General features: G+C 45.7%; 1 protein-coding gene across 1 annotated transcript in view; it reads left to right on the forward strand.

Annotated features, from left to right (window-relative positions):
* Positions 1 to 7,479: 7,479 nt before the first annotated feature.
* The window catches only part of GPR50 (G protein-coupled receptor 50), a 32,049-nt gene continuing 15,092 nt past the window's right edge, over positions 7,480 to 24,436 (forward strand). The window contains exon 1 of the mRNA XM_057425185.1: positions 7,480 to 8,004. The gene's annotated coding sequence lies outside the window, so the exon portion shown is untranslated. The remainder of the gene's footprint in view (positions 8,005 to 24,436) is intronic.

A 24,436-nucleotide genomic window follows, 5' to 3' on the forward strand; every position in this document is an offset into this window, starting at 1 on the left:
CACTGCTGTGCAAACCATCACCTCTATGCTTCTTATTTCCCTTGACCTCTGTGTTCCCATCAGCTGTTTTTGAGCAAGCCTGCCACCAAGACTGTAATTGGTTTGCGTGTACTCCTATTTATGCTTTTACCCAGCAATTTGCACAGGGCTGTTGAGCTCTCTGCTCATAATTGACAGGAGAAAGCAATCTGCTTCACAAGAGGAAACATCTCCACCCGCTGCTGGATCTGAGCAGGCTATTTCCAATAATAAGGATGAAGCAAAACAGGATCTCGCTAACAGCTGCAGATGTAGCTGAGTCCTTATTATTGCAGGTGCAGAGGTGCTGCTTGGGACATAATTAAGAGCTGGATACTTGGAGTACAGTTTGTTGCGCTGTCCTTCCTGCACCGCTGGCTCGTGGTGAGTGCCAAATGCTCCTGAAGCTCCCGCAAGCTGGGCTGTAGGAGGAGCTGCTCGGGGAAGTGAAGTCTCCTTTTCTTTAAGACATCTGTTTCTCTCCTTGCAGAGGACAGCCATGGCAATTTCTGCTTTAAGAGTTGGAAGGCAGTTGCCAATGGCAATGGCTCACACCATCCACAGCTGGAAAAGCAGCTTGGATGGTGCTGGGTAAGAGCAGCTGTGGGCAATATGCTTGCAGGTGGGTGTGCATCCGGGTGAACTGGGGCAGCCAGTCTTACCTTCTTGTAAATGCCAGCTAGCCCTTTTTACCAGGATTGAAGCGCAGCCAGAGGATAAGGTTTAGGTCCCTTCCTCACATACAGGCAGTGGTAAACTGGGTAATACCCTGCTGCATCCAAAAGATCTGCCTGCCCCCCACAGCTGACCCCTAACTGGGACAGACCCTGGGCTTGGAGAGGGGGGAAAAAAAGAAAGGGGAGGTAAGAGGCTGCGAGAGCTGCCCTGGGAGAACAGAGAATGACCCAGCTAGCATCCATTGGGATGTGTGTGGGAGTCTGTGGGAACGCAGGATTCCTGTGTGTGCCGCGTGTCAGGGCAATAAGGGACGGACTGGAAAGGGGCAGGTAATAGGAGACCTCTAAGGAGCAAGAGGGGGTTTGTTGTTGCTTTTTGCTGGTAGAAAAAGGGGCTGGATTAGGAGTCTCAATGGGAACAGATGAACTGCTGAGGTTGTTCCCCTTTTTTTCTTTTTTTTTTTTTTTTTTTTTTCCTTTCTTTTTCCCCTACTGCCACCCCAGGAGGTCACAGCATAAGAGGGAAAGCCAAAAGCCTTGCCAACCCTCACTTGTGTACGTGCTCTGTGAGCATGGTGTGAGGAAGATAAGTGGTCCTTTTGCTCAAGTTAAAGGCAGATCTTGAAGACAAATGAGGCCTCTGGCTGGTGGGGCTGGTCAGTCATGGTCCAGCTTTCCTTTCTTTGCTTTGCTTGGTTTTGTCTTTTTCAGAATCATTGCTTTGCTGACAAGCACTGAGCTATCAGCACCTTGAGTAACTTGCCTGTTGTTGAGCAGTGCTTCTAACTCATACTGAAGCACTTAAGATTCTTTAGGATTTGTTAGCTGTGAAATATAGCAACTGAATCTTCCTGGGCTAATGGGGTAAACAGTTGAGGACTTCCCTAAGGTTTTTCTTCCAGGTCACCACAACAAACCTTGCCAGCCTGGTAATTTCCATGCGCTTCCTTCAGCGTGACCGTCACTTGTGCAGCGTCCTGTGCTACCACTCAGCTGCCATCTCAGCAGACCTAGGAGCCAGGCTGGGAACAGGTCTTCTGCTTTGGCACTTTTTTGGTGGGATTCAGTAAGATCATTTTAAAAAAACACACATTTCATTGTAGCGCTTTGAGACCTAGAGCAAGGCTGCTCCAGCCTGGCACAGTGTAGGATGCTACCTGGTGCAGCTGGTGGTGAGAGCTACCCCAGTGCCCCAGCAGAAGGTGTCTTCCCAGGTTGCAGAGCTGGTTTCCAGCTACTAAAGATGCTGCAGGGAAGAGCCTGAGTTTCTCTACACTTGTAGGAAAGGCTAGAGTTATTTGCTAGCAGAGGCTGTACAAATCCCATGCGTTATTCGGCTGCTGCCATACAAATCATCCCAGTGGAAAAAGCCTCTTCAGAAAGCACAATTTGATCACCACAAACTTTGACCTAAATGTGCTGTACAGCCAACAGCCCTGTATGGCAGGTTTCAAACTTTTGCCGTCACTTCCTTCTGAGAGGCAAAATGAATCTAGGTCACCCCACTTGCTTGTCTGTAACGAGGCTAATTCTGATTTCATTCATGTTCCATCCTCGAGTTTGAGATGGGGGGAAAAATGGGAGATTTGAAATGGCAAGTCAGCCTCAAAATCATTCTTCTTAATCCCCTCTCCGGGCAGAGGAAATGGTTTGATGTTGCATCCCAAGGCAACATTGACGGTGTCATTTAATATTCAGGGTAGGAAAGGAATACAAAGTTTTCCTTCTTTCCCTTTTTATTTAGATTGCAGTGTTAAGCAGCTGAGCTGAATGAACAGGCCTGTGTCCACAGCTTTTTGAATGATTAACAAAAAAGCCTATTCGGGGTGAGTGAGATGTGTGCTCTGCGTGAGGCTGCTGCTTCAGGGACAAAGAGGGGAAGTGGCTGAACACGAGGTTATTAGTTTGTCTGGAGTTTCTGTGCAGGCCGGTGGCATAAATAGAGATGCTTGTTTATTGATCTCTTCTGCAATGGCAGCTCGGGGCAAGCTGCTGTATTCATCTATTTATTGCTGAAGTAGCTAATGCTTTTTTTCTCAAGACTGGGATTCTCTTCCACCATGCACAGTACAGCTGTGTTGCTCTGCAGTAAATAACTGCATAGTCCAAATGGACGAGAAAAGTTTGGGAGAGAGGAACTACTGCTGTATGTGTTTGGCTGGAGAGCTGCAGGTGGATAATGATGATTCCCCCTTTGGTAGTAGTTTGAAAATAACTGGCTCCTGGCTACATGCTGGATTTAACAGCCGAACTGAGACAAGGAGGAAAAAGGTGTTGGCCCTTATTTTTAAGACAAAAGCCATGATGCACAGAGGAACTAAATGACTTATTTTAGCTGTGTTAGTCAGTGCAAGGAGTCTATATCTGTGCCAAGGGATGAATCTCTTCAATGGCTGAGCACCGCATCCTGGCGGTGTTAAATCGCTGCTGGTATTGATATGGGGGGCAGGAGAGACCTCTAAACCCTCATCTGGTCTGCTCTGGGGTGGAGGAAACCTGCTCTGCCTATCACTGGGAGCAGCCCTGCAGGGGTCCTCTGCGTCCTGTCCAGGGCTAAACACTGTGGTCATAGCCCCCATGACAAAGGATATATTAGCCCTGTTTCTGTGTCTGCCGATGTGTGTCCCCCAAAGGCCATTGCCTGTGTCAAAAGACTCACTTGTGAGACTTCGTTGCCTGCTGTTCTCACTGGAAATAAATGAGTCCTCAGCCAGGCTGGTGTGGTGGGAGGGATTCAGCTTCATTCAGCATTTTTGTGCCCCAGGGCACATATGTGGATGCGGGGAACAGAGCAAGTGCTCGGTGGGATACAGGCAAGGGAGACGACAGAGTATTTCTGCTTGGAGATGTCCACGTTAGGAATGACTTCATGCTACAGAACTGCCTTTGCAGCTCACTGGGAGTTATTTCAGTGGGGAAAACACTTACCTACCCTGTGATCCTGGCTGGTGTCTGCATTTGTAGGGAGGGTGTTACAGTTCAAAGAAAACTTGCCTGCACCCTGTCTGCAAATGCGGCATTCAGGAGGTTTCCCAGTACCCTGGTTTTCTATATTTCTCCTTCCTTCTCATGTCTCTTCCCTCCTTTGAAGCTGGACATCAAAACAACTTTGAAGGAGCTCATGTTGGGATTCTGAATTTTCCAGCCTGATATTCCTTACCTAGCACTAACCTCTTTGTTGCTGGGGGTGCTCAAGGTGACACCAATTATTTTGGTAAGCATGAGGAGGAGTTCCTCAGGTCTGGCTAATGGCAATGGATATGTCACTGTTGCTAAGAAGGCTCAGTCAAAACAAGAAGACAATTTTTTCCTGAAATACACTAAATTCAGTGTAGTGGTATTTGTGGAGAGCAGCCATTATCTTTGTGTATATAATGGAAGTTAGTTGTCTGTTTGGCAAAACTGGTGTAGTAGCCAGCTTGTCCCTGTATGGGGGGGGGGGGGAATCTTCATTTATAAGTGATTCATTAAGTAACATTAAAACTGTCTCTGAAGACAAACTAATCTTTTTTAAGAGGGCTCAAGGTACTGAGAAGGTAGATTAATGTCTTGGCTATTTTTCAATAATGCAAGCTTTTATTTACTATAGGATACCTGGATTAACTCTTAATAAACTGTATGCTTTGGTAGATAGGGTCAGAAAGAGTCCCCTGCAAGGGACAAGCAATACCCTGCACACAGCTGCTGTGACGGGTGGATATTTTGCACTGATTGCATTCTGCTCGCTCTTCCTGTTTGATAGATGTACATACCCTCTGCGATGTAGTCTGTGAACTGAAGGGCTCTGGTTTCTGACCTGAATTCAGTTGCCTTCTGTGATCACGTTCATGGTTCTTGCACAATTAAATGAGCCTAAATTCTTCTAACTCACAGGGGATATTTTTGTTTTGGTATGATTTATGTCAGAGGTTCCAGTAAAACATAATTAGGAAGTCTTATTGATACCTCTACCTTCCTTTTTCTTCTTGCCACTGCTTCCTAGAGTGCTAGCCTTTTCTTAATTGAAGCAGTGAAGAGTCTATTTAGCAGGAAGGTGGGATAGCCTGGATATCAGTCATCTAAATCACTCCATCGATGAAAACACTTGCTCACTACATCTATAATAATCTTGTCTAGGTGTCTCATGAGAGATTAGTTGCTATAGCTGTGAAGATGCACACACGCCTGGTAAAGCTATGCAGACCTTCCCATCTTAGTGCAGTCACTCCAGGCAGTGGAAAAAGACTTACTTTTCTTCAGGTAGAAATTGTGCACCAGAAAGTTAACAGGTGAAAACCCATTTTTGTGTTTTCTCCAGTTTCCTAAAATGTGATGTCCCCTCTGCCTCAAGCTGCTGTGTTAGCAAGGGTTTTGTAAGTGAAGTCAAAATCTTCATTGGCAGCTTTGGTGCTCACATCATGGCTCTTGTCCAGGACAGCACTAGTACAACCACCCTGCCCTGCAGCTGGTGGAGGTAGTGGGGTCCAGTAGGATTTGCGTTTATACTCTTCAGCAGTCAATTACTGTTTGCTGTCTCTAGGCAAAACCAGCTCCTTGTGGGACACCCCACCTTGGCAGCCTCATGATGGAAAGGGCTGGAAGACAGCACTAGTGGGTTTGGTGCTAGCAGAAGATAATTGTTCTCATGGAGATTTGCAGTGGCTCTTGAAAGCCTCCAGAGCTGGCTTCAAGCTGAAAGAGGGGAGATTTAGGTTAGATACTAGGAAAAACATTTTCATTAAGAAGGTGGAGAGACACTGACACAGGTTGCCCAGAGAAACTGTGGCTGCCCCATTCCTGGCAGGGAGGACAGGGCTTGGAGCAACCTGCTCTAGTGGAAGGTGGCCCTGCTCATGGCAGGGGGTTGGAACCAGGTGATCTTTAAGGTCTCTTCCAACCTCAATCATTCTATGATTAAGCAAAGCTTTCAGAAAGGCAGCTTTTTCCTTGACTTCAAACACCATCTTCATTAGTTTCAAATTATGTTTCTATTAACAAGTCCAAGACACCTGCACACAAAGTTCAGGTCGTCTGAAGTGACAACCCAGTTCTCTGCCTCTGAAATACACCTGAGAGAACATTAAAAATAGTGCAAACAGCTGCCAGAGCAGAGCAGCATCAAGGTGAAAGGTGCTGAAAGGAGGTGTCCATGTGAGCTGCCCCTGCTCCTGATAGGTCCTGGCCACAGACCAGCCAGCAGGCTGTGAACAGAATTATTATAGGGAAAATATTTACAAAAGTACACAGAATTCAGTGCAGAATGTCAACAAAAAAGCCCAAAGATACCAAACTTCAAGCCAAAATGCTCTGGCAATTTGAAAATGCAGGATTTTGATTCTTATCTTTGAAAAGCCCACTTTATTTCAAAACTGAGTGTTCTCCAGTCATGGGGAAATGGTGAAAATCTGCTTAAAGCAGCTTAGCACAGCAAAGGCCCGAGCTCAGATGTGGGGGTGGCTTTGATGCTATGCTACAGGGCTGGGGCAGACTCTGTCTGCTGCTTGTTTCAGCTGTGCCTCCCTGCTACTTGCTCACTGCTGGTGGGGAATGAGCCTCAAAGCATTTGCTTTCGGTTTTGTCATCGACTCACTCAACCGGGCAGCTGTAAAACTCCCAGGCCAGGTTGTGACACAGCATTTACCATCACTTGGGTGGGCACTTTGACCTGCACACAGAGAAGCAGCTTTGGGTCGAAGCCAGGGGCAGTGCTGCTGCATGCGAGCAGCCTTGGCACGCCTTGCCCTGGAACAACACATGGCTCATCTCTGTAGCCCATAAAACCCCTTTTTCTGGCTTTCTTTTCTAAACAAAGCAGAGAATTCATGTGGTTGCAGTATTGCAGCCGCAACCTGACCACAGGGGCTTAGTCTGTTGCTCGCTTTGGTGGGCTGTAGAGGACAAGAGGTGCTTGGGAGCCTTAGCTGTGAGGATGGGCTGAGGGAGGTGGAAATCCCTACTAAGTGCAGCTTTCCTGAAGATGGGAATCATGCAAGTGGGCTGCTGAAGCTGAAATTATTGTTGGGTTTTCTGCATCGCACACATTAGAATCAGTAAAAAGCATTAAAATGAATGGTTTTGTTCTGGCATAAGTTGATTAGAAGAGTTTTTGCGAGGATGGGTTTAGTGCAGGGGTGGCTAGCAGGGACCGGTGGCAGTGGTTGTAGTGGGGAAATTAAGGCAGAGCAACTGCTTCTGCCACGTGGGAAACATGCCAAACTTCCCCTTGGAGTTTATTTCCCTTCTCGGTGCCCCTGTCAAAGGGCAGAAGCTGTGCAGATCTCCAAGGTGGCTGCGCAGGCTGGAGAGGCTGTGGGGCAGCTGGGGGCACCGAAGGCGCTCCCGGGACCTTCATTAAAGCTCCGCTTCCCGTCAGCGGCGGCTGTACAAGCAGGAGCCGCTGCCTGTGACCGATTCCTTGGAGAGAAAAAAAATCAGTCCTTGCCCTTGGCTCGGTTCTCCCCGCGCAGCGCTGCCGGCGGCGAGGGAGCGGGGCGGGTTAGAGCGGGATGCTCCGAGCGCTGGGCTGGGATGAGCCCTCTCGCACGGCTCCGCGCACACCCGCGCCCCAGGCCCTCCCCGGTGCTCCCCGCCGCCGCCGCGCGGTGTCGCCATCGCACCGGAGAGCGCTGCGGGTGCCCCGCGCCGCACACTGGGCACCCCCCTCCCCGCCCCGGGCAGGGCGGTGGCAGCGCCGGGGGAGGGGGCTGCGGCAGCCCCCCGGGACAGGGACGGGGCTGCTCCGCCCCGCGGAGCGGCGGCCCTGGGGGCTGCCGTCGGGCCGGCAGAGAGGAGGAGCCCTGGCGGCAGCGGGCATGGAGCGGCCGGGGAGCAACGGGAGCTGCCCGGGCTGCCGGCTGGACGGGGGTCCGTCGGCGCGGGCCGCCACCGGGCTCGCGGCCGTGCTCATCTTCACCATCGTGGTGGACGTCCTGGGCAACGCGCTGGTCATCCTGTCGGTGCTGAGGAACAAGAAGCTCCGCAACGCCGGTGAGCGCGGGGCGGGCGGCGGGGGGCGGCGGCGGGCGGAGCAGAGCGGAGCGGTCCAGCTCCGTGCCCAGGGCTCCACCGGCCCGACCCCTTTCGGCAGCGCTCTCGGGAGCCGCGAGTGACACCGGCCCCTGTCCTCGGCACCGGAGCGGTGAGGGGCATCGCCCCGGGTGGAGGGTGGCGATGAGCCTGGGCAGCACCGCTCGTCTCCTCGCTCCGGTGACGCGTTCCCGGCTCGCTGTCTGTCTGTCCCGCACCGCTGCTTCCGTCCTCCAACTTCTCGGAACTTCTGTCTCCCAAAGGCAGCTGCAGATCGAGGAGCCGAACTCCTGACGAGACCCAGGTATAACCCTTTTCCTTCCCCAGCAGCGGGGAAGGAAAACCCCAGGTGCCGGAGGCAAGCGTAGAGCGGCTCAGATTTTTTAAGACGAGCCTATTATGATGCTGAACGCTTGTTTTTCTGTCCCAGCCTCGCGTATGTCTTACCGTTTTCATCTTAAAGCTGATGTGCTTTCGATGACCGAGTGAAAGCAGAGTGAAGATCTTCCATGGTTTTTCCATGAGTGATTTGACAGTCTATTTTGGAGCCTTATATATTGACCCGCCGTATGAATTAATCTAGGAAAATTAAGTTAATAATGACCATTTTTAAGAAAACTGTCTTTTTTTTGAGAGGGTGATTTTTTTTTTTTTTCTTAAAAGTTATGTTAGCAAAGAAAGAACACTTCATATAAATTTTAGCAATGAAATAGCACCAGGTATAAATTGCTCTGTAAGGAGTTTCAAGTAGTCTGTGTAGGGCTGCTTAAAACATGCTGCAGAGTATGTTTTGTTAAGGACTACACTGCTGTCTGGTTTTACAGTGAAAGACATAAAACGACCTTTAGTTTTATAGCTTGTAAAAGGGTTTTAATGAAATATCTCCAGCACTTACAATGTGTAAGGCAAAGTAGTAAGGGGTTTGGAGATGATGATCTTTCTTCTTTCTATCTCAATCCTCTGTAAATATGGAGTAATTCAACAGAGTGCAGTAAATGTAGCTGATGGGTAAGACTGAAGGGACAATTTCCCCTCTGTGCCTTTAAAATTTGATTGACTTATTAACGATTGCACAGAAATGGCCATTGGCTCGTGCAGGTGCCAGATACCGCAATCTCAACCAGTGAGGTTGTCCTTTAACTGGTATGAAATGCAGTAGTATTCACAATACACAAATGTGCTGTACTGGGTTTGTGAGAACTTTAATGTAATTGGGAAAGGTGTTTTCCATTCTGTTCAGCTTTGCTTAAAATGTGTGTGCTGTGAGCTTGTCATCAGTAGTTCTAGGAAAGGAAAAAATACCCTTCCCTTCTCCCCAAGGTAGTTTGTGGTTTATATTATCTGGTTGGTTGGGCAGCAAGCAGATTTGAAACTATTTAATAGTTTTTATCACCTTTCAAATCGTTAATCACTTATATGCATTTCATACGTTATGTGTTCTTCCACTGTGAGTTGAGCTAAAGTTTCTGCGAAAGCGGAAAAAGAACAGCTTTCCCTTGAAGAGACCATGGAGGTGTTTTGCCAGTTTTAGTCCGTGTCAGTAGCCTGTTGTCTGCTCACATAGAAGCTGTTGGGATGTATCGGTAACCCCAACAAAAGCAAAATGTTTGTGAATCTCCCTGATTGAGGGGAGGTGGCTCTCACTCACACAGAACATTCAAATCCTGTGTTTCAAATGTGCTTGCTGCCCAAGCAACCAGATGGGATGGGGTTGTTGGTCCCTCTCTGCAGTACTTGGCAAGTTTCAGCGCCTCTGCACAGCTGTAGCTGCAATGGGCAGTGTGTCAGTGTGGCTGACAGGCAGGGTCTCACAAGGGGTGCCCTCACCAGGGTGGTCAGCTGCCAGGAGAACACAGTCAGTTGCCTGGAGCTGAGTGATGCTATGGGCAGGGAAATCCAGGATCACCGAAAGCCCCAGGCTTTCTTCATGGTGGACAATTCACATCCGCAGTCAGTTGTTCAGTCAGTCATGCTGGAGAACTGCTGGTCTTAAGCTTTCCTACAGTAACACCCAGCTGCCTGGACACTCAGAGCTGCTCATATGGTCCAGAAGCTCCAGACATTGCTCCAGGTGTTGGTCTATATGTCCACAGTGCAGGACATTTAGATGGTTGTGGGTGAAAGGTGTGGGGAATAGCTCTGCTTCTCTGTCAGGAGAGTTTTCTGTATGACTTTATGTGAGGCAGGTGAGAAGGGGTGAACGTTTCTGGCAGCTAAAAGCCTTCACAAACCTGGGCACACTGCTGTCCCTGCACTGGTGGAGTTTGAAAGCAAGGATCATGACCAACCGAAGGCTGCTGACGTGGCTGAGTCCACAGCTTTTCATTTGTAGGTCCTGCTGGCTTTACGGGTGTGAGACTGCACTAAAACTTCATGTTTCAAGGAGCTAGCCTGCTCTTTGGACAGATGCCCTGGAATACCCTTCTGCAGCTCTCCTAAACTTGCCCCAGTCTTAGGCATACAGCCCAAACCTGCATTCCCTGAAAAACCGTATTTCCCACTGGTGATGCCGGGAGCTTTATGCTCTTCTGCTGCCCCGTGGGCCCTTTTCCTCATGGAAACATCCCTGTGGGGAGCCAAAGCCTCTGTGAGGGCAGGCAGCACAGGTATAACTCTAATGAGGTCACCAGCTCAACTGGCTTTTAATCCTCTGGGTATACACAGATGCTTGCACAGCACTGGGGATTTTGTTCTTAGACTGTCACACTGCCCAAAGTCAAGCTTCACACACAAGTCTGCCTGGATTATGTCAACACAGTTACCTTTGTCAGCCTAATGCACGCTCTTAGAAGAAATACTGAATTGGTTTGACATGCCCTCCAGCCAGAAAACTGTGTTGACTAGCAGTGATTGTGTTTCCATCTGCAAATACCGTCCATTCCCTGGCTCTGCTGGGAACACAAGCAAGGAGCACAGCCTGCACTTCCCAGGTCAGACCATTTCCCCTCAGAAAATATTGGCACAACACTGAGTTTTTGTTTGCTCGAGTGGGACTTTTTAATATATTTTTCCAAGACCTCTGGAACTTCCTGGCTGGGATGTATTTCTGTTCATTTTCCTTTGAATTTCTTTTTAAAGTCAGCGTTAGGGCTCTGATGAGCTCCTTCACACTCTGATGTGCAGGTTTCGTAGTTGCACGTGTAAAAAATGCTTAGCAGATGGTGTTTGGTGTCTTGGCTACTTGCTGCTCAGAGAATTTGGTTATAGCTGAGATATGTCATCCTTACTGCAAAGATAAATAATAATACTTACACTTTATGCATCTTCTGTATCAGGGTAATTTCAATGCACTTTTTTAGCATCAACCCTATTAATATACTGTTGCTTTTTTCCTGATATACCTATTGCCATTATTTTATATATATGTATCTCTAGCTTTCTTTATTAAATGTGTTGATTTCCAGCTACTAATTTTATAGTGGATTTTCTGCTTGCTATATATTTTATTTCTTTTTTAATTTGGCTCTTGTCTTAAAAAAAGGTATTTAAAAAAAAGTATGCCTTTATTTTTATATAGTATTGCTTTTTTGGGTGGAAAGGAGGGCTCTACTAAGGCATCTTTAAGCATCTCCCAGTAAGTATTGTGACATTTCCTTGTATTTAGGTGTTTTCTTTTATTTGTCTGTCTGATTGTTTCTAGTTTTGGGAAACTGACCTTTTAGAGGTGTTGTGTTGGACCATGTTTCGTTTTGTTATCTCCAATGCAGTTGAAAGCTGTGATTGGTTTTCCTCCAGCCACTGTAGAATTTCATATCTTAGAAAGCTTTCTGTTGTATGTAGGTGTGTTGACATTATTTTAATTTTACTTTTTTTAGCACCACAAACCTTGTAGCATCTGCCACAACCCTGAAATTACATCTTTTATTTCTGTATGTTGCAGGTAGATGCTTCACGAACTGCTCATCTATTCTGCTGATTCATTTATCTATAGCAAACTCCTGCCAGTGCTTGATTTACTCAGCCTCTGACCCTCTGAGTGTCAGGGACTCTGCAGCAGGTACCTTGGTTTCTGGTAGGCTCAGTTGTAGGAAACATGCTGGTTGTTGATGAAACAGTTTGAAGGCTGTGGGATCCTGGGGGATGCTAGAGCTGCACCTCCTTCCCTGGTCCCTGGTCCTCTGATGTAGAAGGGTGACACTTGGCAACTGCTTGCTCCTCTGTGGGGATAGATGCCTGTGACATCATATGGGTGAGCTGCTGACAAACTGTCTTGCTGTTGCTTCTCTGTTGTTGGTGGGGAATAATCCGTGACAGTGTTTGCTTTTAGCTCTGTTACTGACTCACTCATGTGGACAGTGATGAATTTGCCATATCAAGCTGGCTGCCAGTGAGGCTCCCTCTGCCATCAACAGTGGGAACGTTAACTGCAGCAAATAGGGCTGCACCAGAGAAGCTGGTCTGGGGCTTGGTGTGGCAATTGCATGGGCTATATATGTGGTTGCTGCAGAGAAGTTGTTGGAAGTGGTCGGCTGGGAGAGCAGCAGAGGCGTACCCAAGTGCACCCCTATGGGCTTGGGGAGCGAAGGAGCAGGTCTGCAGGTGGGGACGTGTCAGTCCCTTCATCCTCCCCCTGCCCCTGTGACTTTGCAGGTGAATGCTGTAGCAAGGCCACCAGCCACAGGAGGTGGGAGAAGCAGGAGTGACAGTGGGGTAAAACCTGTGAGAAAATTCATTTGGATGAAGGTAAGCTGTAAGCTGTAAGTGCAATAGCAGTGTAAAGTGAAGGACAGTCTTAAACTGTTTTCTTCTAGAAGGTGATTTGCGTAGTGAGGCACACAGGAATGGCATTTTGCTTGGTCCATGTCACAGCCACAGGGTGCAGCCCCATGGCTGAGCTGATTTGGAGAGGTCTCTGACAGCATCACCTTCATGTGCTCCAGCTTTGGCAGTGGTTCAGGATGGGTTCCCATCCAGACCGTTGTGCATCTCCTCCCAGTAGTGCTGTGCTGGTCTCCTCCTGGGTGCCCAGAGTGCTGAGGAGGTGCTCAGAGCTGCCGTCCTGCTTGGAACAGAATTCATGGCCCCATGTGATGCTGTTCCCATGCTGTGCTCTGTGAGCTCTGGAGGAAGCAGCAGCTCATTTGGGCGTGAGCAGCTCGTAAGTTTATTTTTGAGTGCAGTAGCTTCAGAAATATTCCTCATGCAGTTCCATAGGAGATATCAAGTGGATTCCATCTCATCAACTGTGTCAAGTCAAAGCCACCAATTTTTAGGGCTGCTTTCTTATTATATTTTTTTTTTTCCCGGGAAAAAAAACCAAAAAAAGAAACCCTCTTACAGTTCATGTAGATGGGAATTATTTTAGGAGGTTTGGCTCTCCCTTTGTGAAACTGTGGATCTTCCAGCAGGACTTTCTACTCCCCTGCTCCCACACCTTGGTTTTTAGGCCAACCCCTGTGTGGAACACAGCACTGTAAATTGTGAATGTTTAATCCCTTCCAAGTGCATCTCACAGCAGAGAGCAGGGGTGGAGGAGGATGGGACCATTCTTTGGCTTGGTTGGCGTGAGGAAAGCTGTGCCACAGTCCCAGGATTTTCCTGTCCTTGACAGCCCTGGTCTGACGGGATTGTTGTTTGTGAAAGATGTAGAACGAAACCTATGGCATCGCTTTCTCATTCTTAACTATTCTCATTCCCAGAAGTTGGAGTAAGGATCAGTGAGTCCTTGTCTTCTGAGACCATCCGCTTGATGTTTTCTTTTGAGAGACCTTAGATTTTGCCTTGTTGAACAATCCCCAGCATCACCTTCAAAATCAATGCTGACAAACGCTTTGATGGCTGTGGGGGACTGAGGTACAGCAGCCCAGGGGCCAACCTGCTCTGATTTCCTGCTTGTCCTTTGACTTAGATGCAACACTCGTGATGGCATGGATGAATTTTGGGCACAACTGAGCTGAATGTGAGAGCTGCTGGGGAATGAAAGCATCACAGCAGTGGATCCCAGGCCAGCATAAAAAGATTCAGGTAGAGAAGGGTCCAGAGAGGTCCAGAGCAGGGGATGCACAAAAGGTGAGGGAGAAAGGGGAGAAGTGGGAATGCTGGTGGAGTGGTGAGAATCTGTCCACAGAAGGAGGAATAGTGGTAGGATGTGCCAAGCACAGCCAAAGTGAACAAAGACTGGTGGTAGGATGCTCAGACTAAGTTGGGGACATCAGGGGAGGCATGTGGGCCTCCAGCTTGTGTCCTGAGGTTACAGTGAGGCAGGGATGACTGCAGTGGCACTTCCCCCACGCTGCTGTGGGTTTCCAAGTAAAACCTAGTGTTGTTCTTGGCTGCTTCCTAGGAAAATGGATTATACTACATTCAAAATATTCACTCCTGGATTCAATAACATTGCAAAAATAACTTAAATGTATTTCTTTCAGAACCTGATGATACTGTGTGTCAGTGCTGTCAGTTTATCTGCTGGCATTGCTAATCACGTACTCCAAAGACAATGTCCATGCAACTCATTGCTCTTTTAAACAGAAGGTAGCTTTGGCCCCATGATCTCTGAGGACAAGGCTGCTTCTCCCATGCTCATCCATGGGAGTTTCTGTAGGGAAGACAGAAGTGTAGTGTGAGGACTTGCAGAAAAAGGAATGTGCAGTGGGAGAAGCAAGGACTTGTTCAGTGGGAGGATGTCAAGTTAATCTCTGCCTTTACATTGGCAGGCTTTCCTGCAGAAAGCTATCATGGACAGCGTTAGTGCAAAGAGGAGCCTCAGGACTCATAGCTCTGTGCTATTCTAGATAAGTTGTAAGCTTGCAGCTCCCACGGGTATCTGCTTGCATTTCTTGCTGTGCTGCATCTGTGTGCCCAGGGCACAGATCAGAGCATTCCTGAACGTGCCAGCTGTGCCCCTGCACAACACTCTGTGTTTTAAGGGTTCAACAAACTCATCTTATTGCAAGGTGCCCTGTTTCAGGGCACTTCTCTCCCAGATTAGGAGTGGACTGAACACCTAAAGGTATGCAGTAGTCTTCTGTTTTCCTTCAGAGACACACCAGCTTTATCCTTGGAGGAAAACAGAAGTTCTCAGGCAATTCTGTTCCTGACAAACGCTGACCAGCCAATTCTTAATGACCCAGGACCTTACTGGGGACTTCAGAGGGCTCTGTTTTCCAGAGGATAACTGCAGTGAACAAAGCATTCCTGGCCTGATCTAGATTAGCATTGAAAGGTGAGGTGATGCAGTCTGCCACCACCCAGCTAAGGCCTTCTAAAAGGCAAGTCCAGACAGAGGAGCTGGGAACTGACTTGAGGAAAGACCTAGGTGGGAAAACTAGGGTTTATTGTGCAAAGCAATGAGGGAGTAAAACTGGCTTGCCCTGCCTAATTAGGCCAGTGGACTAATTAGCTAATGGGAGAAGCCTTCCCAATGTGGACAAGCTATCAGAAGCGATTAATTAAAAGTCTTGCTAAATCCCAAGCTAGACAAAGTCTTTGAGATTAGTGTGAGGACAAGAAATAACCACTGCATGAACTCCAGCATCGTGTCCCTTGGCAGACCCCAGCCTTCTCCATGAAGCCTTTAAAATAATAAATGTGCTTTTGAATAAATTATACAGATACGGACGCAGCAGTGTGCAAGCAACAAATGAGGCTTGCGAGGCGCTAGACTGTTTCAGCCTTCATGTGGCAGGATCTGTTCTTCCTTATCGGCATTTTGATTGCAGTTCTCTCATTTGTTATCTTTTTTTGAGACAAATTTCTCCCAGGAGAGTCTGGATTTCTTCTGATTGATCATTAGCTTTATGAAACCAGTTGCTGTTGCTGGAAACTGTTCCTATTGCTTTGACAAACCAGCCTTTCACAGCTTTTTCTTACCTTTGAAAGTGATTCCTTTGCAACAAAAGTGGAAAGATACCCACTTTTCCTCCTATGTTAAGACAAATGATCAAACTTGGGTACTTTTTTCCTGGAATATGATCCTTGTTTATAACCAACCTTTCCATTTTCCTTCAATTCCTAGCAGTCAACAAAACTGTGCTATGAAGAGATGACTCACATAGCAAGTTGTGATCCCCCTTTTCCAGCTCCTGTTGTGTTCATAAGCATGTGGCAGAAGCTTCTCCCATTTGAGCGCTGCTGAACAGCTTGCCACCACTGCCCTGGCTCCCACAGAGGTGACATGAGTGTGTCAAGCCTCTGCTCTCACTGATTTATGGTCAATGCTATTTTGTAATGGACCTCTGAGTAGATTTTACCCTACGGTTTAATACGCATGTGGGATACTCAGCAAATGGGTGTGCACCCATGTGTGTATCTCACTGATGGGGTTTGCTTGCGAAGGTTTTAATGGCTTGCACTCACAGAAGATGAAAGTTGACAGAGCAGTGGCTACTGTGAAGGTAGTTTTGGTGTTAAGGGGAGGGTGGTTGTGCTGCAAAGTTGTGCGCTGTGATCTGTGCTTGTTGCCATACGGCTGCAGGACTTGGGAGAAACCCCTGTGTTGTCAGGGTCCTTAACTGCAATGCTGGTGAGCTGCCGGGCCAAGTCCTTAGCCATAAGCTGTCCTCAGCTGTGCTAAAATCCATGCCCCCAAACTGGGAGGAGGGATACAACACATCAATGAAGAGGAATTACTGAGCAGCCCTTTGTCTGGCTTAGCTTTCTGCTGTGGACATCTAAGACAAGTTCATTATGAAATAGATAGCTGGTGAGTTCTTCTGCACTGTGTCACCCAAGAATAGCACTTATTTGTGTAAAGAAGAGACAGAGGAGCCAGTTCCTGCAAAGCATTAATTTTGTGCCTGTCCTTCCATACACCTTGATTCTCTAATTCTGCTGAAGCTGTTCTTTCACTGGGGAAAACAGGGAGGGAGGGGAAAGGTGCTGTGTATGGGGCATCTAAATGCGTTTGGTTGCTGACTGGACGTTGAAAATGCCAGCATGGATGGGCGCCTGGCAGTGTACTGCCCTTCTATCTTTGGAAAGCGAGCGGCACTTTTTGTTCCGATAAGTCTGTTTTCACTCTTAGTCTTTTGTCATAGTGGGGTTCTCAATGTGTGCTGTATCCTTAAAGTAACTGGGGGGGATTTGACTTGGCAGCCCACTGAACATTGTAAGTAACTGTTAGTGCAGCTGCATTTATTGCAGCATCCTGGCTGCAGTACATTTAGCGAAGCATGAATGTGTTTCCCTTTGCATTAGAGGAACAGATGGTTGTCTTGAGCTTGAGCGTTGGTGCTTTAATTGTAGTAATTCTGATAGTAATGCAGTTAGAGTGGATGCTGGTCCCAGGACATGACCATCCCTGCTGTTATCACTTGCACTGGTCTTGCAGGGAGGAGATGGTCCTGCATGTGTGTGCAGACTTGAATGTCTGTGCTGTAATGCAAAGATAAATACTTTTCAATCATGCTGAAAAGCTACTATAGAGAAGACTTCTGATGTGACACCTTTTGTCCTGCTGACTGGTGCTGACTTCAAAGGAGGTGAGATATCTGCTGAAGTGGCCTTGAAATGGAGCAGAAATAGCAGCAGGGGAAAATGGAGTGGAAGTTCCCTGCAAAGCTGGTGAAAGAATAGCCTGAAGCTGAAATGTCATTCAGTTGCAAAGCAGATGAAAGTAGCTTTTCCTTGAATACAACCCCTTTCTTATACCTCCACCTATGATCTCTGTGGCTATGTATTTGTCAGAAATGGTTTTCCATTTCCTGATGTGGGGGGTGTGAATAGTTAGTAAGCTCTTTTGCTGGCTTTCTGGGCAGGTGGGAATAAAACCCAATGCCATTGATATCCCTGCCATAAAACTGAGTCTGGTAGCTCTTATTCCTCACACTTGGAAAAGTAAGGCAGAAGGTGTGATTTCTTTAGCATGGTGATGAGCTGTGCACTGTAACAGGAGCATTCTTTCCAGGGGACTGCAGCTGGACAAATACATTGCAGACGCACTATGTGCTTTCTCTGTCTGAGACAAGGAGATTTAGAGCTGTGGTACCTGGAAGAAGCTAAGATGTGTTTGTGTCCATTGTCCATCTGTCCTAGTTTTGGCTGGGGTAGAGTTAATCTTCTTCCTAGTAGCTGGTGTAGTGCTGTGTGATTTGTGCAGAGAACAGTGCTGATAACAGCTCCCACTGAGGCAGGGAGAGTGAGCAAGCGGCTGTGTGCTCTGTAGCTGCCTGTCAGGTTACGCCACAACACCATCCCATCATTTCTCTCAGAGATGACTGGTTTGCATTGTAACAGAGGCATCGGGGATAATGCTTCCTCCTCTTGAGTACTGCTGGTGGTAGGATGTGAGACCAATAGATCAGCTGTCTGTGGAGCTATGCTTTGACCTCACATTGTATTAGTTTCTCTGCTGCATTTATTCTCTCCCCATTTAAAATTGGTTTTGCTTTTAAGTGCTTCTCCAAGCTGTGGGATGCTACTGGCATTCAGAAATTCTCCAATTCCACCACAGTGAACACAATTCTTCTGCATTCTCTATCAACAAGTGTTTTATAGTTCATTATTTCAGTAACACCTACATTTTCAAACATTTGTGGATTGTTTAAACATATTAGCTATAAATTCAGAGCATACATGTCTGCTAATGCATCAGATCTGTTCCTCATGCCTCTTGTATTTCCCTGTCTTCATCACAATCATGCTGTATTAATTATTTCAGTGATTAACAATGTCTACCTACAATTGTGTTGGGAGTATCTTGGGAAGTAAGAAGATAGCTAAAATTCAAAGCAGGGCAATGCAGTTTTGGTATGGAATATAAAAGTGCTGCAAAATTATACCTATGCCTGACAAAGCACCTCTGTTTCAAAAGGTGCTCTGAGCTTTTCTCTTCCCTCTGAGTAGTAAATGACCTGCATTAAAACAGTTTAGGTGAGCAACAAAATAAGTCTATACACAAGCAGCAAAAAGAAAGAAATAGAGCAAGTCCAGAATTAATTTGTGAAGCAGCTTGAAGCCTCATAACTTCAGATCTGTGTTCTGAATCATTGTACAGAAAAAAAGCCCTTTGTCCATGCGAATGGTTTAGGATAGGCTTTAAAATGAAAGGGGGGACACGAAGTCTGGCTCTTGGTTGCTTGGGTTTTCTTTGTGGTAAGGACATTTTCTTTTGGGGTCACCTTTCCTGTCATCCTCTCAGTGCACCCTTTCCAGTGATGCTTTCTTGGAAGTGGGCCAGGACAGTTTCACCCTGGGAAGCCATGTGAAGCCAATGAGCAGGGTTTTGTGACCCTGGAAAATATGGAAAATATTTGTTGTCTTCTACCAGTCTTCTCCTTCCTTTTCCTTAATCTCCGAACACTTTCATGCATAATCTCACCTATAATTATAACCACATAGGAGTATAGTGCTTAGTAACTTTATTAATTAATAATTATTTGTTGATATGATTTTCATTCTCTCTCACTTAGATTAAAAAAAGGATTTTTATTTGCCTCTGTTCAAAGTCAAGAATGTAGTGTGCATTAAAAAACCAGACAAACCCAACCCTTTTTCTATATGGGGCAAAAACCAAATCCCAATCACAACCATGTTCAAGTCTTCCCAAGTATTTAACAGTAATCCTATTTAAGGGTTGAAACTTGTGGAGTTTTAACTGAGAACTACACAACCTTTTTAGGTAGTTGTGGAAGGGAAAGATCTAGTGTGTGTGTGGGGGGTGTGTGCGTGTCTACTTCGCAGTCCAGTTCTGGATGTCTGCTTTGCAGAACTGTACCTGGGGAGGTTTAGGTGGCTGGAAAGGTGTAACAGGAGGGACTGTGCATTGCATCCTCCCCGTGCCCCTTTGCCAGTGCCATCTGCTCAGCCTGCGGGCAGGGGCTGTGCATGGGTGTTGCTTTGCCTGTGCGCTCCTACACCAACACAAGTGACTACTGCATGCTTTGCATTCTTACCAAATTTGCAACTTCTATTAAAAGTGACTCTGGCAGCCCATGTATTTGTATAAATAGCTTCCTTAAAGACTAAAGGGATGCATGCTTTACAGTGTTGCTCTGAGTGAGTGGAGATGAGCCTTCAAAGCTGGCTTGTGCCGACAGGCACAGCCAACCAAGATGTTCGAGCTGAACAGCAGAGTTCTTACATGCTGACTCTTATCCAGATGCTTTATTGAAATGTGCTGGTTAAAGAAAGAATTATTACATCTGTAGGATACCAATACATCATCCTAGCTCATGTCTTTATCTAATTAAGCTTTTGATTTAGATCGTAATCTTTCACACCATTCAGAAAACTTCCCTGAACAAGGCTCAGGAAAGACTATGGGAAGCTGAGCACTTGTTGACTGTGGCAGCCCAGTCTTCTACAATCTTTTTCCTCATCTAATTAGCAAAGCAAGATAACTAGAGGGTAACATTTAATATAAAATCATAGATGCAACCCATCTGTGCAAGTTTTAACAGAGCAGGTTGTAAATCAAGCAATGTCTCTTTACTTACATGTGGCTTCATTTCCTGCTCTGAGTAGATAAAAGGAGTGTAACAGGGAGCAGGTATTACTCAAGTCAACTTTACACATTTTTGGCTATGATGCTTCTCTTGGGAATGTTTCCTTCTCCAAAGGGCCAAATCAAAACTGCCATCCTGAAAATGATGCCCAATTAAGAACCACAACATGGAAATATTAGGACAGAGAACAGCATGTGTTCTTTGAAGGACTGCAGCAACTGTGGAGAACAAAACAACTGGACTAGCTTCCTGGGGATATATTCAAATGTGAAGTAACCTCAGAGGAGTTGGTTGTACAGCTGTGTACATTATCAGTGGTGCAGTCTGGTTTTACTCAGCATCCAACACCTTCAAGCCAAAACTTTGGGACAGTTTTAGTGAGAAAAATACATCGTAATTACACAGTTGTTAAAAAAAGTACAATTTCCTGTCAGAAGCATATCTGGCCAAATTGTATAGGCTTTTTTCTCTCCTTCCATGGCTAGGTTTGTTTAAGACCTGCTTTGCAAACAAAGCCGATAAAGCCAGGCTATTTTACTTCAGAAAGTGATTTATCAGCAGGGCTGGAGGTATTTTATTAACCCCACCATGGGGGAAGCCTGATTCTGATTTATCTGCAGAAATTTCACAGTTTGGCAGTGCTGCCTGGCAGGCTTCCTCTTGATTTTCAAGTGACTGGATATTAGGATCGGTCTGAGGAGAAAGCTTTGTTCAAGTGTGAACTTCAACTAGAGATTACCTATGAAATTTCTTTAGATCCTAATGGACACATATAAATATTAGTTTGGAAGAAACCAGTAGCTACTGATCAATGTAGTTAGTGTTTTAGTTCACATATCTGTTCTGAATAGCTTCTGTCCAAATTTAAATGGACTCTTTATAGTAACCACCCAGTAATACAACATACTGAAGCAAAATGTGCTGAGCATATGAAACAAGCAGGGTTATTAAGCCATAAATAAATCATTGGTTCAAATCAACTTGCAGTAACGATAGTGCCCATTTAAAGAAAATGTACTGTGTAATTCAAAGTGTTTCAGAATTAATAATAATAATTAAATTCTTAATCACCAGGAGGCAATGTTTCTTTTCTCTTGCAGCCAAGGAAACCTTAGCAATGCAGGATTTCTACTTGTCTAGATGCAACCCTCTAATTTCTCCATAGCAGTCATATTGGAAATGTGAAGTTGTACATAATTTTCCCCTCTGCTTGAATGGGAAAGTTAAAGAAAGATACAAGTTGGGCTCTTTTTTTTAGGAAGAGAATGTTTTGACTCTTAATTTCTCTTATATAAGGAATTACCATGTCCAGATTTGAGTCTTGGAACTAGAATTGGAATTGTTTGGAATTGGAACAAAAAGCCAAAATTCCCTGAAGACTGAAGAAGGTTGATTCCAGCTTCTCAAAACACTTTCTTACTGCTGAAACAGGGAAAACATGTAAATGTGCATATAAGGTAAAATTGAATATCTGCATACAGGTAAGTAGAGATGAAGTAAGCGGAAACACATTTACCTATCAAGCTAATTCATTTAGTCATTTGCTGCTGAAAACTGTCCAAATATAAAAAAAGTTTCCGATGAAGGTTTGGGACTTTGGTGCTGCAGTATTTTCTTTACTTGCTGGAGGACAACGGCTTTGAAAACACGTGTTCCTAACTGCACCACACGGTTGGGAAGAGGACCTGGGCAGCTGAGTGCTCACCTCCCAGTTCTGCCCATGGCGTCACAGCTTCTTCAGCCTGTAGGCAGCCCTGCCTTGGGGTTGCAAAGCTCACCCGTGGGAGGAGCGTCCAGGTGGGATTTGGCAGGAAACACAGAGGGGATCTTTTTTGTCTTTTGTTATGTCTTGTACAACAAATCATTCTATAAATTGTGGAGGTTTTTCTTTAGACAAGAAGTACATCATGTCTGGGTGACCAGGTTGTCTTCAAGTATGGGCGGCTTCATCCACCATTTGTGCTATTTTTCACTCGTGGGAGCCTCATGCCGGGTGCAGCTCTCACCCAGGCAGCATGGTTATGGCTTTCTCAGAGATCACTGAGATAACTTAGGCTTAAATGATGCGGGATTATCCTGGGGGAGACTTGTAGAGATCTGTCAGCTCTGCAAACATGTATTTGCTGTGAACACATCCTAAATATTTCCTGGCCACCATTCAACCGTGGGCTCCTAAAGCATCAGCTCGTGCCAGGCACAGCATCTTCCCTCCTTGCTTCACTTCAGCCACTGCTTTCTGCCATATTTTCTCCTCTAACTTTTTAAGTGAAAGCTGTCTTGGGAGATTTTTCTTGCATATTCACTGTAGTAGTGATTGAAAATGAACTCTCCCATTAGGAAACTGCTATGTTTTATTAGTGCTATATAGGACTCTGGTGTTCTTGGGTGTGTGTCAGGGAGGAGTGCTCCCTTAAGGCACATTATCTCCCTGTTGCCCAATACATGTTTTCTTGAACTTTTCTGTGAGGCAGGTCCTTCTGGCAGCTGTTGGCAGTGGGGCAGGAAACCAGATGAATCTCAGGTCTGCTTTTAATGTGGCTGTTCTCATGTTGAGTGTGTGCATCAACCCCTTCATCTCCATGAGGTATGAGAGAGCATTACCTCAACAGACATGTCTGGCATAATTCATTGTGGTAAATAGTGATCTTATTTACCTGACTTTATAAACACTTCTTGCTTCCAGTGGCACTCAGAAAGTCCAATCCATTACTTATATAGAGAGCTGAAAACACAGGGTGCCGAACCAAAAGAAAAAACAGTCAAAATGTAAGCTTTCTACAGCTTGTCCAAGACACCATATATTGTGACCCTTTGCTTCAGTGCTCTGTGTCACTCCTGGGGAAGTCTGTTATTTATTATATTGAAAATAACTATTTGAATTCATCCATTGTAGATGTATACAAGTATGTTCCAAATCAGGAGGGAGAATTTCAAGTTACTTTAAGAGTTAGTACTTTTCTGCAGGTTTGTGGTTTTTGGGTGCTTTTTGGTGCTTAATGCACTTAATCCTCCTAAAACTTGAAAACCAGGCAGGTCATGCCTTGGGATGAGATGAGGCAGAGTCTGAAGAATAGAAAAGCACTAGAAATAGCCTAATTTACTATGTTACCTGCAACCCCCTGTTAAATACATCCTTCAAAACCATCTTTAAAGAGATGTTCCAGCAGCATTTAGAGCTCTCATGCTTGCTTTTAGTACTCCAGGATCAGCCCTGTTGGGAATGTCACAAGTAGGGGAAAAAAAACAGGTGAAATAGAGTATTTACCCTTGAGACTTGTCAGTTCTGAGAAGGGAAGTACCAAGTGGGTGGGTTTGCCTACAGCAATATCAGGTATGTCACCACACTTGATTTTCCTTTTCCTTTGCTGAAAAACAGAAGAAAGCAGCAAGAGAGCGGGATAGAAATGAGAAGAGAGGAGTGGTAAGGATATGAAGGGTTCCCTGGGCTGTGGGATGTAGGTTTATGGGTCCCATAACAGGACTCATGTTTGCAAATGTTTCTCTGCTTTTCCTAGTGAGAAGCAATCGTCCAATTTTGTTCTTGTTAAGAGAAGGATCATTTATGCTCTCAGCATGGATGCTGTTTCCAGATTTCCACATCCTTTCAGTACCTCAACAATCCCTTGTAAAGATAAAGTGTTTGTTGGATTTTTTCCAGATGAGGTTGTGTGGTGTCCTCTATTAAGGCATCTGTGACTGTGTATCTCTGGGAAATGAGTGTAAGTAAGTAATCTTTCACATGATACAGTGTGCCAGAGTTGAAATCTGTATAATTCTCTAAAAGACTGCGTACCCCATTAGCTACAGACTTGAAGAATTTTGTGGCTTCTAACCTGAACTTTAATGTCTAGTTTTGTCTTGGTTATCGTGTGGGTAATTCACATTATATCATTCAAGTTGCCAGAATAATCTCCAGAGTATTGGTAAATTCTGGATTCTGTTTTGCCCTGTGTTAGGGATTGGAAGAGTTCCTGGATAGTTAATCATAATTATTGTAATGTCATTTTTTTGAGCTTTTGAATTATGTCCTCTCAATGTGTGACTCTTGCAGCAGCTGCAAATACTCATGTGCACACAAGACCATACCTGTGGAAAGAAATGTGTAAATGATCAGGAAATCACCCTTAAGTAGAGCTTTTCTTCCCTGGATTTTAAATAGCATCAGCAGAACTGTTACCTTCCAACATGTCTTCACTCTTTTACATAATACAGAGAAGAATCAGCTTTGCTTTCCTTTACAGCAAAACCCTGTGCATGGATATTAATCCCACTAAATCCCAACATCATCTTTTAAAACCATTTGCTTATTGCAGGAGAATGTCTAAGTGAGGGAAGGTAAATACTTAGAGAAGA

The sequence above is a fragment of the Pezoporus wallicus genome, unplaced genomic scaffold, assembly GCF_028554395.1.
Source record: "Pezoporus wallicus isolate ANWC-B61680 ecotype Strahan unplaced genomic scaffold, APGP_CSIRO_Pwel_v1 scaffold_6445, whole genome shotgun sequence".
Classification (NCBI taxonomy): Eukaryota; Metazoa; Chordata; class Aves; order Psittaciformes; family Psittacidae; genus Pezoporus; species Pezoporus wallicus.